Source organism: Fukomys damarensis, unplaced genomic scaffold (assembly GCF_012274545.1).
Source record: "Fukomys damarensis isolate Sample0158 unplaced genomic scaffold, DMR_v1.0_HiC HiC_scaffold_33, whole genome shotgun sequence".
Lineage (NCBI taxonomy): Eukaryota > Metazoa > Chordata > Mammalia > Rodentia > Bathyergidae > Fukomys > Fukomys damarensis.
Genome location: NW_022900945.1, coordinates 17757631 through 17777412, shown reverse-complemented (window position 1 = coordinate 17777412; position 19782 = coordinate 17757631). Strand labels below are relative to the sequence as shown.

Sequence of the window (19782 nt, the reverse complement as noted above, 5' to 3'; positions counted from 1 at the left end):
GAACTCAGGTCCTTGCGCTTGCAAGGCAGGCCACCGAACCGCTGAGCTAAATCCCCAGCCCTTCCTTTTTTTTAAATGTAGTATATTTTTAACCTGCTTTTCTGTTGGTGGCCTTTTAGGCTAGTTGCAGTTATCACTATTACAACTAACTTAATAATACACATCCTGGCCCCCCTCAATTCCATTTTATCTAACATCATGATATATCTCTAGCCATCACTCCTTCCAGCTATCCCCCACACAAATGCTGGTCTACCTTCTCAGACAATGCTATTACTTATAAAGAAGCCAGGTATGGTGACACACACGTGTAATCCTAGCACTCTGGGAGGCTGAGTCAGGACTATTGTGGTTTAAGCCCAGTTTGTGCAATTTAATGAGATTCTATCTCAAAACACAGGCTAGGTGTACAGTGCAAAGGTGATAGACTAAGCATTTTAGTTTTCAGCTGAAATTTATGTAGCATATAATTCATCTGTTTTATGTACAAAATTCAGTGAATTAAATAAATTAAGAGTTGCACAATCTCTACTTCTACTTAATTGTAGACAACATTTTTGTTACTCCTGCCCCTCCCTCCCAAGAAAACTTCATGTGTATTTGCAGTCACTACGTATTTTCACTTTTCTCATCAACTACTAATCTTTCTGTCTCTACAAATTTACCTTTTCGTTTCTTGTTGGTAAAATCAAACAATATATGGTGTTTGTATCTCACTTCTTCCATTTATGGTGTTCTTTGAGGTTTACCCATGGGGTAGCATGTCTCAATATTTTGTTCCTTTTTATTGCTGAATGGAATTCCAAGGCACCACATTCTCTCTACTTATTTTCAGTTGTTTCTACTTTATGATTATTATGAATACTGTATGAATGTTAATGTACAAATTTTTGTACAGACGTTTTTCTCTTGGATATGTTCCAGAAGTGAAACTACTAGATATAATAATTCTGTTTAATATTTTGAGAAACTTATTTCTAAGTACCTGCATCATCTCACATTTCCACCAGCAATGTGTGGAATTCTTTATATTCTCATCAATATTTTTCTCTTTTTTTGGAGGGGGTTACATGCTTGTTTTAGACATATATAAGTGCTTCTATTCAGAAGATGCCTAAAAGAGGGATTCTTGGACCATATTTTATGCCTATTTTCAACTTTATTTAATATAACCAAACCATCTCAAGAGTGGGTATCCCAATTTTCACACAATATTCTTGTCATACATGATACTGTGTGGCTTGCTTATCTTTGCTAATCTGAATTAAAAAGGCACTTTTAAAAATTAATTTCACTGATTACAAGTTCAGTAAACTGTCCTTTCATATAACAATTAATCAAATGAATTTCATTTTCAGTCTATAGCTATTTGTATTTTTCCTATGGTTTTCTTTCCTTTACCTTTTTTGTCTCTTTGTTGGCTTATCAAATGTTCCTTCTTTTTGATATTAACCCTCTGTTTTATGGAATGAAAATATTTCCTACCAATACTTCGTTCTCAGGAAATCACAACACTGCCTTAGTTGTTCCACACTAAAACATTTCTTTGCCCTATCAATCTGACTTATAAGTTCCCTGATTTCTACTGCCAACTATCCATCAGAGTACTTTTCATTGGTTTCCTGGGAGCCCTATGAGATATACATACCAATAAGTCTTCCTTTTCTGGGAGCATATGCAAATCAGAATCTTCTTCAGTATCTATTAATAGTCAGGGTTATTCATTGAAAAAAGTGAAAAGAATTTACACTAGTTATTATACACAGAAAATAAATTTATTAGATGAGTATATAGAGAGATGACAAGGCTAGAAAACCAGTTTAGGGGAGGTATCTCAGGAGACAAGACACAGCTGAGACAGAATCCACTCAGCAGGACATTGTGCACTGTGAGATGGAAACTTACTTCCAATGCCAACTCCATTGGTACAGTCTCAATTTTGCAAAAATAATCAGAATTTAATATTGTGTTTTTGAGTTGAGTTCACAAAACTTACTTGCAATGTTAGTTTTTCATTAAGACATTGTTTTTAACATACTAACAAGTAAACCCTTACTTGAATGTGAAGTGCACATTTGTAATTATTTCCAAGGATTTCCAGTCTTCTCTACCACCAGGCAGAATTAACTTGATGGCTATTTTCACAATCTTATATTAGAAATAAATACAACAATTGTAAGTACTAGTTGCTACATTATTTAATGCCAACAGATATTTCTTACAGTTTTCTGATGTACCTAAATTGTTACACTATATTGAAAACAAATTATCTCTGAAAAAATATCTCAGATCTATCTTCTTTTGCCTATCAAGAAAACTATATTCATTTACGCATCAAGTATTTAGAGTGCCCATTATTTGGAAAGCACCATGTTATGTGATGAGCAAAAACAATTCAAAAGACTGGGCTGTGAAAAGTGTCGCATGATTGTATGAAGACAGATAATAGGAGATCTTAAAGGAGAATGGGAAGATCAGAAAAGGCCTCCCTCAAGTATAATGAATAGAATGGTTAACCTGATAAAAGGGAAGGAGGTAAAAGAGACTTCCAGAAAGGAAAATGGGTATGAGTAAAGAGTGTATCTTTAATAATCTATACTAGTGCAAGATATTACTATAAATAATCTTAAACAGGAAACAGCAGACAAAATAATTTTGATTTAGTTTAGAACTAACCCAATACATTTTTTCACAGTAGACTGTCTTGTTTTGATCAAAGCGATGAAAAAAATATTACCAGATCTTGGTAAACATGAGCTAGCAGTACAGAAGGATTCATTTTTTGGGGGGGGGCATACTTCTAAATACTAAGATTTCTGGTGTTAAAGTCAGTAATACTACCAGTGCTGTATAATGACAATATCCTATTGTGCCTTCAAAGATACTATGAAGAGTGACAGGAAAGAAATAATACAAGATAAAGAGGCTAATTTATGACAGGCCTTACACAGTACACTAACAGTAGATTCTATTCCATATGCAGTAGCACATTATAAAAATAATTATAAGCAGGCAGTATTCATATCAGAATTGGATTGACTGAAAACTGAAGGCAGGGGGACTGGTTAAGAAACTAGTATGGATATCCTGGAAAGGAATTAAGCTAGTAGTAAAGAAATTAGAAATGAGGAGGCAAATTATCAGTCATTAGTGAGAGGCAGAGGACAAAGAAAATGAAAGAATCTAGGATGAATCCCAGATTTCTGACTTATGTGACTATAAAAAAAATCACTATTTTCACCAAAATAGGGAATACAGATTTAAGGAAAATGGAATTTCCTCAATTTAAATTTACAAATATCATGTCCAATAACAATTAGGGCCAGAGTTTAGAAGAGAGGCATTTGTTAGGCATAAATACAATAAATAATAGGAAGCAGCAGAGTAACTAGTGGATAACTCACTTGTGAGAAATACAAGGAGGGAAACACTATACAATAATGATGGCAAACCTTTTAGTACTTTCAATGAAAACAAACAGCCCACTGTAGCACACATGCTGAAAATTCATCACCAAGGCTACAGAATGCTACAAAATATGGAAAAAAAAAACAAACCCTTACAACAGAAAGAACTCTAGGGTTATTGATGTTTGTTAGAGGAATCAAGCTTATCATCCTAAGAAATCTGAAGTGTAAGTAGATAACAACAGCTCTGATATTTAAATATATGACCAGGTTTATCTTCTCCAAGTCTTAAGTTTTCTTAGTGGAAATAATGATGACAATAGCAAATATTAGATAGGTTTATTGTGAGAAATTAATGATACAGACAGAGCAAACCATGCTCAAATCTAGCAGAAGGAAGAATATTACAAAGAGCAGGAATAAATAAAAAATATTAAAAGAAATAGAAAGGATCAAAGAAAATAAGAGTTGGTCTCTTGATAAACAAATCTAATAAGGCTGGGTGTATTGGTGCACACCTATAATCCTAGCACTTGGGAGGCTGAGGCAGGAGAGACTGGCTACACAGTGAGTTCTAGGTCAGTCTCAACTACACAGTGAGACCCTGTCAAAAAAAAAAAAAAAAAATTGATAGCCCTTAGCTACATTAAGAGAACATATGAAATAAAATCAGAAATAAAAGAGGAGACTTTGTAGCTGGTAATAAACAGAATCATAAGGGAGTACTACATACAGTTTTATGCCAACAAATTAGACAATCTAGAAGAAAAATGGATAATTTCCTAGAAGCTTTCAGGTTTTTGGGAAAGCAATAGATAGGGGTAGGAGCTGGACAGGGTGGGTGGGAGTGTTGGCATGGGAAAGTTTGTCATTGTTTCTAGATGATGCAAAAGAGCTGAGTGAGCAATTTAGATCCCTGGCTAGTGCAAGGGCAGTTCCCAGAAGGGTTCCTACTCAATCCAAACTGTACTGTAAGGGATGGGGAAAAACTGTAAAAACAGATGCTGGCCAGCTCTCCCTGGCCTGCCCTTTACTTCCTGCTGTGGAGCCAGGTTCCTAACCTAGTGAAACCTTGTCTCTTAAAAAGAAAAACAGAAATTAAAACTATGGGGGATGTAGCTCAGAACTCCATGGGTTCAATCCATGGTCCAAGATCTGGACCAAATGTCTGCACAGCTGAATATTACTGTTATAGCTTATGTCTAGATGCCCTCACCCCACCCCAAAGCCTCATGTGGTCATAAATAGGGCTTTTCAGAGGTGGTTGGGTCTATAATGTGTGATTACTAAATTTATCCACTGACTGGTTTAGCATAGTTCTGGGTGTGGATAATGGGAAGGCCAACCCTGGGTGTTGGTGGCACCACCCAAAGGGTGGGTAACCTGGTTGGATACACAGGGACAGAAAGAAGGCAGGCTTGCTCCTTCACTGCTTTGCTGTTTTGCTGCCTTCTGCCTGCCATGAACTGTTTTTCCTTGGAGTGGTCCCTCTGCCATGCCAGCTTGCCTTAGAGCCTGCCAACTATGAACTGAAACCTCTACAAACTGTGAGCTACAATAAACATTTCCTCCTTTAACTTTGGGTACTGGGGATTTTGTCTCTACCAAACATTTAAACATTTAAAACCAATCTTTCTTAAACTCTTCCAAAACACTGAAGAGGACAGAATACTTCTCAAATCATTCTGATACCAAAGATACTACCAGAAAAGAAAACTACAGATCAGTATCACTAATGAACACAGATGACAAAAATCCTCAACAAAACACTACCAAACCATATTCAACAGTACATCAAAGGGTCACTCACTCTGACCAAGTGGGATTTACCCTGGGGATGTAAGATTGGTTCAACATATATAAATCAATAATATATGATTAATTACAGTAAGAAAATAAAGGGCAAAAATCATATGATCATCTCAACAGATGCAGAAAAATTATCTGACAAAATTCAGCATGCTTTCATGATAAAAATTCAACCAATTAGGTATAGAAGGAATATTCCCCAATAAAATAAAAAGCCATATATAACAACAAAATGGCTAATGTATTCAATGGTGAGAAGCTGAAGCCTTTTCCCTAAGATGAGGAATAAGGATATCCATTCTCATTGCTTTTGTTCAACAAAATACTTGAAGTTCTTCTCAGTGCAATTAAGCAAGAGAAAAAAATAAAAGACATCCAAACAGGAAAGGATAAAGTCAAACTGTATATGCTGGTGACATCTTGTATAGATAACTGTACATATTCCACCAAAAAAATGTTAAAATTGATAAGTAAATTCAGTAAAGCTGAAAAATATAAAATCAACTTATAAAAAAGTGATGTTTATACACACTAACAAAGAACTATATAAAAAGAATTAAGAAAATGATCTCATTAGTAATAGCATCAAACATTTAAAAATTCGACCGAGGAAAGAGAAGATCTGTATACTAAAAGTCTATAAACTACAATTATTAAAGTTTTGACGGCTTTCTAATATTCTCCATCTTTTTATTCTCAGTAATCTGGTTATTAATACAAATCAGTTCTTTAAAAGTCAATACAACATTAACTATAACAGGTTAATTTTCCATATCTATTTTTCCACAGACCAGCAACTTATTAAAAATGAACCTAATCAATACAGATAATAGGAATTTTCCTTAAAGGTAATAACTATTATTTATTGATCATCTTTTGAGGGCCAGGAGAAACACATATATGACTTCTACACCTCACAACTAGGAACTACCTCCATTTTGCAGATGAGAAAAAAAATACTAAAACTGTGAGAGTACTGATGAAAATATTAATACCTATACTATTGCTTCTCTGAAAATACTTTCATCATTTGTATCTCTCTGTGATGTACACAACAGGTCAATAATATTAAGTGCTAAGATAAGTGACCTTTATTCCCCTTAGTTAGCATCTAAATTCTTAAATTTAGTTAATCGAGGGGAAGCAGAACAATTTAATTCCTTTCTCAATTCGATAACTTTATATTAGCTGATAATTAAAGTTGTATTTCCACAGAAAATAATATATTTCCATTCAACTATGCAGACATGAAAGAAGACATACATACTTAAGCTGAAGTATTTGTTAATCTGCAGACTATAAGTTAACATGATACTACTCTGGCTACCCACTATTAATTGAAAACTCATAGCACTAAAATATACTGAATATTTTGTCCTTTCATTTGAAAATTATACTATTAAAATAAATTATTTTAAAAATACCTTGCTAAGATTTGTATAGAATTTTTAAATAGGCATTGTAATTATTAGGCCAGCAGCTGAATTTTCAATAGAATAGAAAACAAAACACTGAAACACTGCTGAAGTGTTTAAAAACTTCTCAACCTAGAACATACTCCTTATATCCTTGGAATGTTATAACAAACAGACATTCAATTTTTAAAAAAAAATACAATATAATTCATCACTAGACTACCTTCACTAAAATAAATACATTAACATTTCTTTAGGCTCAACCAATATACAGTAATCAGAGAAATCACCACAGGAGTGACTGAAGGAAGGAATGAATGCAAAACTAAATAAATAAATATGTGAGTAATTATAAATTAATAAACACTTTGCTAACAAAGAACAATCACAATAATACAGAATGGAGTTTTAAATACACACAGAAAATGCATGAAAATAAAACCACATAAGATGGAAAGAGAAGATGTCCAATGGAATAATAGTGGTCTATAAAAAGATCTTATCTGGGAACCTGTAAAGTTAACCATTTTATATTATACTATATTAAGTCAAAGATAAACACTGTAATGTCTAGAAAAGCTAAGCGGAGATAAACAATTATTAACAAGCAAATAGAGAGGATGCTTAGAATACTGAAATCCACCTGATTACTTTAAAAGCAAGAAAAGAAAGGAGAAAATAGGTAGGACAAAAAATCCCCAATAACAAAATGGTATACATAAAACCAAATATTTAACAGTTTAAACAAAGATCATTAGATTTGATTAGCAAAATCTCAACTAATCAAATGATATGCCTTAAAGATAAAGACTGAAAAGTCAAAAGCAGAATTTTAAGAAAAATATACTAAGAATGACAGTTTAGCTATTCTAATATGTGACTAAGAAAAAAAGCATTATAAGAGATAAAGGGAGTATTAAATAAGAAAAAACAACCTTAACTTTATATGGGTCTAAAAATATAGCTTTGAAATATTTAAAATATACACAATTTGACAGTTTGAAAGAAAAATAGATGAACCAACAGTGGGAGACTTTAAATAAAACATTTCTGTACAACTAGTAAAAGAAAATAATCAGTAAGGGTGAAGAACACTAACATGTCTTATCTTAAATTTGTCTTAACTTGGGTAGTGTGTATTTAGCGGGTGAAGAGAGTGAGGAAGAAAGGGACAGAACACTGTATACAATAAACAGAGAATATATGTTCATTTCAAAATGTATATAATATTTATCAAAAATAACAGTATGGTTATAGGGTGTACCAAAGCAAGCTGTAATAAATTTCAAAAGACTGAAAATCATCAAACCATGTTCTCTCACCATAATGAAATTAAGTTAGAAACCTTCAAATATCTGTAAACTAAATGTTATTAGTCACCAGTCAAAGAAAAACATCAAAAGGGAAATTTTGGAAAACCAAATTCATTGTTTCCTAAAAAAAGACATTTAACAACCAAGCTGGATTTATTCCAGGTATTGAATATTGAGTTTAACATTCAAAACCCAGATCCAGAAATAACATTTGACAAAATTACCTAATCTCAATTATATTATGTATATTTATATAACATACAATTATAAATAATATTAATAAGTAAATAGAGAAGATGCTTAGAATACTAAAAACAGTATGATTACTTTACAAGCAAGAAAAAGACAAAATAGGTATAGCAAACCAATAACAAAATGGTACACATAAAACCAAATATATTTAAACAGTTTATAAATGAAATAATTTATATACAATCTATATCTAATGTATACACACACACACACACATATATATATATATAAATCAGGAATAGAAATGAGTTCCTTTAATTAGATAAAAGATATCTTAACATTTTTTTACCTAATGCCAAAATACTGAAAGCTTTTTCAATGATGCCAGGAGTAAGACAAGGATACTTTTTATTATCATTATTTCTATATAACTATTATACTGAAAATCCTAACCAGTGCAATAAGACAAAGAAAAATACACTGTCATAATTAGAGAATAGTATAGTCTGGTTTGGATTTTAAATGTCCCTCAAAGGTCCATGTTAAAGGCTTGTGTCACTATGGAACTGCTTTAAGGAGAAAGACATTAGGTTCCCATTCATTGTACTTGATTTCTAATTACACAGCTATCATATCTCCTTTGGCCTCAAATTTATACATGGTAATTTTCAGGCCAAAATTTAAGTGTTTCAAATCTACTCTGCTTTTTGCTCTGATGCTCAATATAAATCTGATAAAAACAGCCTGCAGTACCCATGCAACAGCCTGAATGTCGAGCTACCTTGACAATTTCCTCCACCAGATCAATTGGTTTACAGCCTTTAAATTAATCTTCCACAAAGTTTCAGGACATGGACAAATGTAAAGAAGTTCTTTGCAAGACTGTAACATACAAGGTCTCTAGTCCAATTTCCAATACAGTCTCCATCTGAAACCTCCTGAGCCCGGCCTTTACTGTTTGTATTCCTATCAGTATGCTGGCCTTTTGAACTAAAAAAAAAAAACTCAACACCAATCTCTGCCTTCAGTTTTCAAGGATTAGTCTAGGCCATATCTCTAAATCATTCTAAGCTCTATCTCCAAACCATACTCTAAAGGCTTCTGAACTACAGAGTCTTGTATAGTCACAGTAACAACCCCATTTTTCTGGTACCAATTTTCTGTATTAGTAGCATTTTTGTTGCTGGGACCAAACACCTGACACCTCTAAAAAAAAAAAAAGGAAGAGAGGTTTAATTTGACTTATGGTTTCAGAGGTTCCAGTTCAGAGTCCATTCTTCTGGTACCACTTTTCTGTAGTAGCCAGCTTTTGTTGCTGGGACCAAATACCTGACATTCACAACTAAATAGAGAAGAGTTTTAATTTGGCTCATGGTTTCAGAGATTTCAGTTCATGGTTGACCAGTTCAAAGGCAGAAACATCACAGCAAAACGATGTGGTAGAGGAAAGTTACTCACTTCATGGTAGCCAAGATGCAGAAAAGGAGAGAATGATGGCCAGCAAGAAATATACTTTCCATTGCCATGACTGCAAAGACCAACTTCCAGCTGGGTCTCACCTTCTAATAACACTTTCAGCCATCAACATATGTTAATCCACTGATGAAATATAGTATCTCTATGATCTAATCATCTCTCCAGGAGTCTCTTAATCTAGTAAAATGATAAGCTTCAGCCATCACAATGTTTGTGTGTGCATATAAAAACATATATTCACAAAAGGAATATTCATGAAAACACACATCACCAAAAATCACACACAAGTGTATTCATAGCATCGTTCATGAAAGTCTCAAACTGAAACAATCCTAATCCATCACTAATAGAATAGAAAACAATATATTTGCTACACTCAAGTAATTGTATAGTCAAGTAATACTGGAAAATTATTGAGTTACTGTCAAAATTAAAACATGCGTAAATCGCAAAAATATGTTGAGAGCAAAAAACTAGCAAAAAGAGATACATGATATGCTGCCTCATAATGTAGTTTAACAATGATTGGGAGAGGCAGGATGGAAACATTTAGGGTTATCAGCAACATTCCATTTCTTGGTATGGATAATATTTTACATGAGTCTTCACTTTATCAAATCAATCAACTTATAAAATTAGGATCTTTGAAAACTTTAAAATATTTTTACTTAAACATATATGTCTCACAATTCTACTTCACAAAATATTAGAAAGTCGATCTTAAAAAACCCAAACAGCTTCCTCCTACCCATTTACCTCCACTGTAGTCTGACTTTTATAGAAGTTTTACAGAAATCACTGAGAGAAACTTGAAGAGTTTCAGGTCACTGAAGTCTTTGGGCATAAGTGAAGATTAAAGTCATTAAAATGTTTGTTTCTCATGGTAATAATGAAGGAATAACAGAACAAGAAGTTTAAAATCAACAATAAAGAACACCAAAAGCTTAAGTCAAACAAGCTTAAGAAGATGTTTTGAGAATATGTTCCTATTTATTAAACTAAACTGGGCATATAACACAGTTTGGCATTGTTAAATGTTTTTAAATACTTAATACAACTTAATGTTAAATATTTCAATATTAACAGGCAGGCAACAGCTTTCCAACAAGTTGTGTTCTAAAGTTGGACTGTGATAAATTCAGACTGAGTCTCCTGTGTATCTTGATTTTAAGTAGATACAGCATGGCAAGGAAAGAAAAAAGAACCTTCCCTTTCTTTTTCCCCTTAGGCTCATACAAAGTCAACTGAATTTGAAATTACCAAAGATGAATGTAGGCATGGCTTGGAGTACAAAGACAGGTGGCAGGTGCCAAAGTTTTTTGATGAAAGAGAAGTGAGCAAGAGATTAGAAAATGACAGCCACTACACTGGGGAACAAAATGGTACAATTGAATAGGCCTCAACAGGTGGATTTTTCAAAAGGATGCACAACAGTTTTCTTCCCTAAACCAATGTCTTCCTACTTACCTGAGATCAGTCTCTGTCTCCAAATTAAAAGTGGTATAACTTATAAATGTCAAATAAACCAGTCTGTGCTAAAATGGGAGAGAAAGATATCCTCTTATCAGGCAAATTAGCTATTATCTCCAAATTATAAATATATTATGGAGAAAGTTCCCCCAACTGGGCAGTGTATTACTTCTAAAAGTAGGGCTGAATAGAATTTTTTATCCTTTTATCCAAAACTTTAGCTTCCACCATCAAACGAGCCAAGAACTGTGTTACATTCTGGTGATTAAAACACTAAACAAGAGTTTCTTGTGCCATGTATCACACGTTGTAGTGGGGGAAACAGCTGAGATTATCAATGCAGCATGTTACAATTACAGATGTAAAGATCTCTAAAATGAACTTGCAGTCTATTTCAGAAATCATGTACTTACTGCTAAACTCCTATGTTGCATTTTCACCCTAGTATTAATCTCTGGCACCTGTGTATCACTGTACACTTTATGATAAATAGCTGTATCCAGTTTAAGTACAGGAATCAAATCTTATTTTTATTTGCATCTACAGACTAGCACAGGGCCTGTTACAAAATAGGAACTAAATAAGTACTGATGGACAATTATCAAATGACTGAACAAATGAATAAGTGACGAGTGTTTTTTGTGTCAGTGAGTTGAAGTATGACTTATTTAGCGATCTAAAAACTAAAACTTAAAATGGAACTTTAATTTTTCTCTATTTTAAACCTTTCAAGACTCCTATTCAACCAAAAAACTGACTGGATTTAGATAAATTATCAGCATACCTGGCCACTATAAAATCAGTTAAGTAATTCCTCTATTACTATGTCTCTCAAGTTTGTGACTTATATACAATAATATCCTGGTGCTATAGGTAATCTACTTAAGAAAAATGCAGTACAGAAATTGAATACTCATTTTACAAAGTAGTGCCCTAAAGAAATCAAATCTCAAGACAGTCTAATTTTCTGAGGACAAAGTCCATGTGGAAAAGGCACATTTGACAAACACTTAAAGGTTTAGATTAAACAGTTGTTTTATAAGATTTTTTTAAAAAGTAAAATCACCAAGATAGACAACATATAAATTGCAGACAATAGTGAATACAACAAAATAACTATGGTCATAAAGCCTGAGACTTAAACCTTGTAATAGTGAATTAGGTAAAAGATATGCAATTTATATTAGGTTTTCTAAGGCAGAACTAATTTCAATTATGCTAGTTCAATTCTCTCAGTGCATTTGTCTTTGAAATAATTCAAAATTTGATTAATAATCTGCTTAAAGAGTATTACTGAATCTGTTATATCATAACAGAAAAGTGAAAAAAATTAGTAAAGTATCGGGCAAGATTATAATTGGGCTTTTACATATCCAACTCTTTCACTCAACTGTGAACTACATGAAGGCAACTCTTTATCCCCATCCCATGAACTAAAAATACACCACATGCAATTTAAACTATACCTCTATATCAAGGGAAATAATTTATCATTTGCATAATAGTAGCAAACCTTAATATTAGCAAGAAAAAGATCTATTTTAGGAATACTGATAATTATTTTGAAAGGTGTAGGGAGCCCAGAGGGATTATAAAATTTCCAAAAAGTTTTTGAAGAGCTTTAACATTTTCTAGCATTTTAAATTGTTAAAAATACTACCTGAATTTACAAGCACTGATGTTTTCACCTTTAAGTGTGACTAATCAGTTAAATATATTCTCAAGTTACTTCCTTTCATTTACACTACAACTACCTTTTATAAGTCTTGAATAGTACATGGGTTCTAGTGTATGAAGTTTGGGTGAACAATACCAAGTTTTCTCTGCTTATTCCACTTGATTGTCTGTATTTCATGTAGCCCCAATTTTTCCAGTTTGAAGAATTTTATTTTTCAATCTATCCTCATATAGTATTCCTCCCACTTTCTTTCTCATATGAGCTGCCCCTAAATTTTCTCTGGTTCTGCTATATGCAAAACACAACTACATATATGTTAGGGTTTAAAGCAGACTATATGGTTAGCCAACATTTAGATGGTTCCTTTACCTGTAGTAGAATATGAGAATATCTTCAAAGATCAGTACAGTGATTCATAAATTTCTTAAGTCACAATTTAGAGACTCTTATTCTTCAAGTATAGGTTAAAATTTTCCCCTACATATATTACCTCATATTTATGAGCTCATATTGAAGCTGATTGCTAATTTTTTAAGTATATATTTTTCTTCTGATATAATGAAATCAATGGATGATGATTTACTTATCACATTATTAAATTTATGCCTAGTTTTATATTATAGCTTGGAGACATTAAAATACTTCTCCAAACACAAGTACAAGAATGTATTAGAAAACAATTTAAATTTTTCTTACTTTCACTTCATGTTCTTACAATTAAATTACATCTGAAGTTTTCAATATCTATTTTACAAGATGCTAAAGGAAGAAAACTAGTATTTACTTAGTACATAACATGAGAGTACTGAAGTTTATATGCACAGTATTTCCCCTTATTCCAGTTTGACAGCTTAATAAAAGGTTGCAAACTTATATTAACAAGAAGACCAAACTTTTAGTAGTTACAGTTCTGAATTTATGGAAGTCATGCCAAATGCAAGCATCTAGCTTCCAAACAGTTGGCTTTGAAAAGATGAATAAAATGAAATTGCAACACAGAGCATGTCCCTTGACCATGCCAGGAGACTAGAAATACAATCCACATATACAACCAATCAGATATTATTTCTCAGAAATGCCACAAGAATCCCAAGGTTAGTATGCACCCTCCCCTTGTCAGACTTGTTCTCCCCGGAATTCTCTTCCTGACTACAGTGGTATCACAACATGACCATCAAAATAATAAAGCTAAAAACTTCAGTATAATTCTTATAATACTCAATTCCCACTTTTCTTCACTCCCCACGTGCTGTAAAATACAGCCTGCTCATTTCTATTTTCCCAATTTCTACCATTTCAGTTTCTTTTCTCCATCCCTACCTCTACCCTCTTGGTTCAGATTGTCAAAGTCCCTCAGCCAAATTACCCCCAAAATCTCCTTATTTCCATTTCATTTACTCCATTGTGATTCATCTTCACATTGCCATGAATTTATTAAAAACCAAATTTTATCATCTCTTCCTGATTTCAGAGTCTCTAATAGCTACCTGGTATCTACAAAATAAAATTAAAACTTTCCATTAGGCAGGCCTCTGTCCATTTCTTCAGTCTTTCATTATACACTCTCCACTCTTTCTACGATCAACCCCATACTCTTATCATTTAGTCACAAAGGACAATTGACTTCCTCATCCCAAATATGTTCTTTCATTCCTCAGACTTTTTGCTTACTCTTTGTTTCCTTTACTCAGAATATCCCTTTTCCTGCAAATCCTCTGGTAATTTTCCATTTCCAGTGTTCAATTCATGGCTCATCTGCCATTGAAGTCCTTTTTTAACCTTATCCTCCTCATACCAGCAGAATGACCATCCTTTCCCTTGGTTCCTGTTATGGTTTGGGTCTGTATGTCTCCCCAAAGACTTGTGCAGTCGAAGGTAGCTCAATCTGGGATGTGTGATATGCTGGGATCAACACGAGTGTAGTCTGGATGGGATAAGAGGCAGAAAGAAGGCCCTTTTGTCTTTGCTACCTTGTGTGTGTTCCTCCTCTGCAATGCCTGTCTGCCATCGCTGCAGATTAATACCTCTATCAACTGTAAGCCAAATAAACCTTCTCCCATTTAACTTTTGCTACCAGGTATTTTGTCTCGGCAACAAGAGATAAGTTACTAACACAGTTCCCCACTCAACTTTTGAAATCATTTGTTATCTGTCTCTTCCTTTTAGAGTGTAAGAACACTAGTATAGGTACTATCTTATTCCGTCTTTATTCATATAGTTTGGCATAGTTTGGCACATATCAGTTTATGTGCAGTGAATGAATGAAAAGCAAAAAGTTATACAGAATATTTAAGGGAATATTTTTAGAAGATGAAATACTTAAAATAACATAGTGCTGACCTATGTATGTTTACCTCTCATAAATTCCACATTTTTCTATTTAACATTTTTTCATCTAAATTTAAGATTTATTCATCTGCAGAAATTTGGTCACATATACATACTAACATTTATTACCACCTAGACACATTAATTTCATAAACTGTACTAATATTAATAGAATATCAAAATTAATTATGGCTTACTCTTTATTGTCTGAGCAGATCTTAATAACTGTTCTGGCTGACCCAGGATCTTCACAAGTGCTGCTTCTGTCACTCAGTTATGGCTTATCTTCCTATGCTGGCTTTCATGCTGCTAGCAGTGAAAAGCAAATCTGTCTATATGTTAAGCAAAGGACCCCGAGCCAAAGAATAGGAAAAATTGTTCCTGAATATGATAATTTTATACTGGAAATAATGTGCACAAAAAGAATCACAGAACTAGATGAGATCATACATATATCATAAAAATTGCATAACTGTTTTGACTTGGGAAGTCCATTCTCAAGTACCACTGCCAATCTATTGAATTGAAACGATTATCTGCTCCTGATTATGCTTAAAAAATGAGTCTGACAAATAAAAGTTTAAAGACATAACATAGATCATTAAATTTGTTATAAATCAATGAGTCTACAAAAAGCTTTTTCAGTAAAAGTATATGCACTGAAATTCAGCATTAAAAACTACAAACTTTTAATTCTGGCACAGCCGAAAAAGAATTTAACTTTGCAAATTATACACAAACTACTAAATTATAAAATGTATTCACTAAGTTTATAAATGGTTATTTGTAGAAAATGCTGAAGACAATGTCATGAGAAAAACTAATTCAGAATTTTGTTCCTTTACATTTACTTGATGAAGACCCATAAATTACCAAGATTCCAGAAAGGTTAGCATTTTTATTTTATGCAAAGACAGCTTTGTTCTACACCTATGTTTTGCATCATACCAAACACTAAAAGTTAAAATTTTAGTTCTTCAGTGGCACTAGCCACATTTCAGGCACTCAACTGGAGAACATTTCCATCATCACAGATGCTGGGTTGTACAATGTTCTAATCTATGGAAAAATGAGAAATTCTAAATATTTTAAAAATATTAATACAAATTCAAAAAAATTTTGACTAGCTACTTAACAGGAACAGAACATATATATTCTCACTTAAGATATTTAATATGTTGAAATAAAGTCATTATTGAAAGCAACCAAAAAGTGTTATAACTAATAATAAACTGAAACAAAGTCTAAATTATTTGATGTACCTTAGAACTTGCTTTTTCCACTAGATACACAGACTATACAACAGTGATTTGGAATTGGGGTTTTGGAGTTAGGTTGCCTAAATTCAAATGTTGCTCTTTAACCTACTAGTTTTACAATCTTAAATAGTAAAATTCTTTGAGCCTCCCTTTCCTCATCTCTGTACAAAGAAACACCTGAGCTACTTCACCAAGTTGGAAAGATTATGTAGAATACTGCATAGGAAGCAATTGGAGAACCAAGCACATTTTGAGTTCTCAAAAAAGTTAGTTAAGAAACTTGCTTTTTTTTTTTAACACAATCTATTGGCGACTTTCTCCAGTTAATTTCTATTTTCCTTCAAACTCCTAAAACAGATTCTCTGGGAAAACAATCAAAAAATTATGTAACCCCTAGGCTGCAGGGTGGCTTTACCACTCACTTGCAGTCATGGGAGAATATACATCCAAAACTCCACCAACACTTTTCACCCTTAAGCTTCAACACCTTTACCATGAATGTGTAGTACAAAGTCGCATAGGCAGTCGGTAGACTTAATTTTTAAAAGAAAATAAAAATTCTTCCCCAGGTTAAAAGAATTGCCTGTGTTTTCTGTGTTCATGACTGTAAGTAAAACAATCATGAATGACAAAAGTTTACAATATCTCAGCATTGAACTGTCACATTTTTCTAAGTTTATGCTTCTAAATATCGGGTGATGTTTAAATAACTCCATTGAAATTTGTAAGGCACTTATTTTCAAAAGCAATTTTTAAACCATATAAATCAGATATTGTGAGTTATTCTGACTATTAACTTTTACCATTGCATTGCTATACAAACTACATCAATACAGTATCCTAGTTTGCTACAGCAGAACAGGTATCCAAATTAATATTATCTCCAGAAACTGTGGACATGAGAATGGAGTTTCCCTGCTTTTCTCATCTTAGCCCAAGAAATCTGCACACGCATTAGAGAAGCTGGTTTTAATAGAGTACAACAAGACACAAGATAGTCAAAGCCAACCAAAACCCTTGTCGATTATCTCTATTCTTCTGATGTACTTTATTCTTCGGAGTATTTTTAGAAGTAAGCTCTAGAATCACCTGTCTGTGTGAAGCTTGTCCCTAAACAAATCTTAAATCTTAATTAACTTGATATATTTAAACAAATTCTTTAAACATTTACTGGTAATTTTCACAGTTCTAACTTTACTTTCATAATGTTAGCACTTCAACATTTTACCTTTCAGTGAACTGTTATATGTGCATCTTCTCTCTCACCCTAAATGGTAAATTTTTTAAGCTTGTGCTTACAGGGTCCCCAACTGAAATTAAAAACTTGGTACATATCTTGAAAAGTACATGTATAGATTATTTAGTGATGCAAAGTGGAGTCAACATAACAGGTCTGTTCATTACTCTGTCCTCATTAATAGTATGATCTCAACTCCAGTTTCTTTAGAGGTCACGTGCATTGGCTTTAAAATGGGATGATTACACAGGTTGATCTCTGTGATCCCTTATACTTCTTAGTTTATTCTGTGTCAACTGAATTTTAAATTACATTTAAATTCTGAAGAACAAATCTGCAAGAGTATTTCTTCTAAATACACAAAACAACTACGTATGAAATAAAAGTCATTCTTCACTCTTTTAAAATATAATACAATTTCTTTGCTCACTGCAGAATAACAGCAACATATACCTGATAATATTGCTCCAAATGAAATTACAAACACTGGTTGACACAGGATATTTCAAATAACTTTCCCTTGGAGACATCACCTGCTACCTTCTGTTGTCATTTCACATCGTTTTTTTTTTTCAAATTAACATAATGACTTTCAGTTTCCATAAACAAACCACTCAGAACAGGTATGTAATGCTGAGAGTTGTCCTGACTATTAACTCTCACCATTACATTGATACATGAGCTACATCAATCCCTAAAAAGCTGGCTAATATGCTTAAGTTCTAGACCTTTGGAAGGAATTTATTCATGAAAATAATTTAAATATATTCAGGTTGTCACTCTGTTCTCTGCAAATATTCCAAAATTATGTCACAGCTATAAGTTTCAAGTTAATGTATAAGGGCTCACTGCTTTGATAACTTAGTAACAGAAATATATAGCTTTTAAAAAAGGTGTACTCTAGCGATTAAAAATATAAATATTGTATAAGACAGCGCTGCTAATGAAAATCACTGACATGATTCAATTACCACTTTTGTAATACAATTAAGCACAAATTTTATCTTTAACAGAACTTTAACAATGAAATGACAATTTGTCAGATACCAATGATTCTTCATTATTTACACTTTTGTACAGTTGATTATAACGTTTGAGCAATTAAAAATAAGTTTAACCTCTACTTTGGCTTTTAAAACTCCATATTACATATGAAAGGAATTTCATTAATAGTTTGTATGGAAGTTCATCGAAGTTTTCTGAGGTCCTAAAAATTAACAAATCTTACTGATGACATATAAACCACAATCTGATCTCATTATTCACATTAAACAAAATGACTAAATCCTAAATTGATCCTTTCACAGTTAAAAGCTATTTTCTTCAACCTAAATTATAAAATTAGCATTATTCTGTTACGAACATAGAAACATTTACATGAATTTGAGTAAATTACCAGGTTCACTTCAACTGCTGAGATGTCATTTACTCCTGGCGATATACAACAAATAGCAAATACTGTTATCTAGTCATTCTGAATTATAAAATCAAATATGACTCTTACAAAGGAAAACCATTGTTTTCTTTCACAATCATTCTGTTACATATGTATCTGTGTGTTTACATATAAAACCATACAGTCATACAGAAACTCCACTTTCGTGACTTTTTTTTTTAACTGTTTGATGTAAAGTGTAGAATGCCCGCGCTTTCAGCTTTCAGAAGAAATCAACTGTTCTGGAAGCACTTCCAACTCCGAAAGACTTTTAAGTTTTACAGGCATCATAGCAGATTCTTGGCTGTCTAAAGAAAAAGTAAACCTGCTCCGTTTTTTTTCTCTAATGGGTAAAGGTGCAGTCTGGTGTATGTTTTCATCCCACATCTAAAAAGTGGCAACATCTCTAAGACTCGGGATTAACCTCACCTGCACAGAGCCACACGAGCAGCCCTCACCTTGTGAGAAGAATGGGTTGGCCTCAGGTGATGGAGGGAAAAGAGCCAACTCTGTCCCCAGCACTACCTGTAGCTCCCAAGAGGGGATCGGGTACTGGGAGTGGAATAATCGAGGTGTGCAGGGACACGGGGACTTCTTTCCCCGGACCATATTTGGGGAAGTGTTCCAGATTGAGCGCGGTCCTCCAGGCTCTAGCGCGAAAGGGACTCACTCGCTCGCCTGGACCTCTCTGCCCCTCGCTCCCTCCATCCGGCCGGGCGCTCGGCTCCAGCCCAGCGCTGGGGGAGGGGGCGGAGGAGGAAGG

The 19782-nt window shown here is 33.4% G+C and overlaps 1 protein-coding gene across 2 annotated transcripts in view; it reads right to left on the bottom strand.

The window, feature by feature from the left end:
- The window catches only part of Prkacb (protein kinase cAMP-activated catalytic subunit beta), a 117589-nt gene that overhangs the window by 97341 nt on the left and 466 nt on the right, over positions 1-19782 (bottom strand). The gene's annotated exons all lie outside the window — the stretch shown is intronic.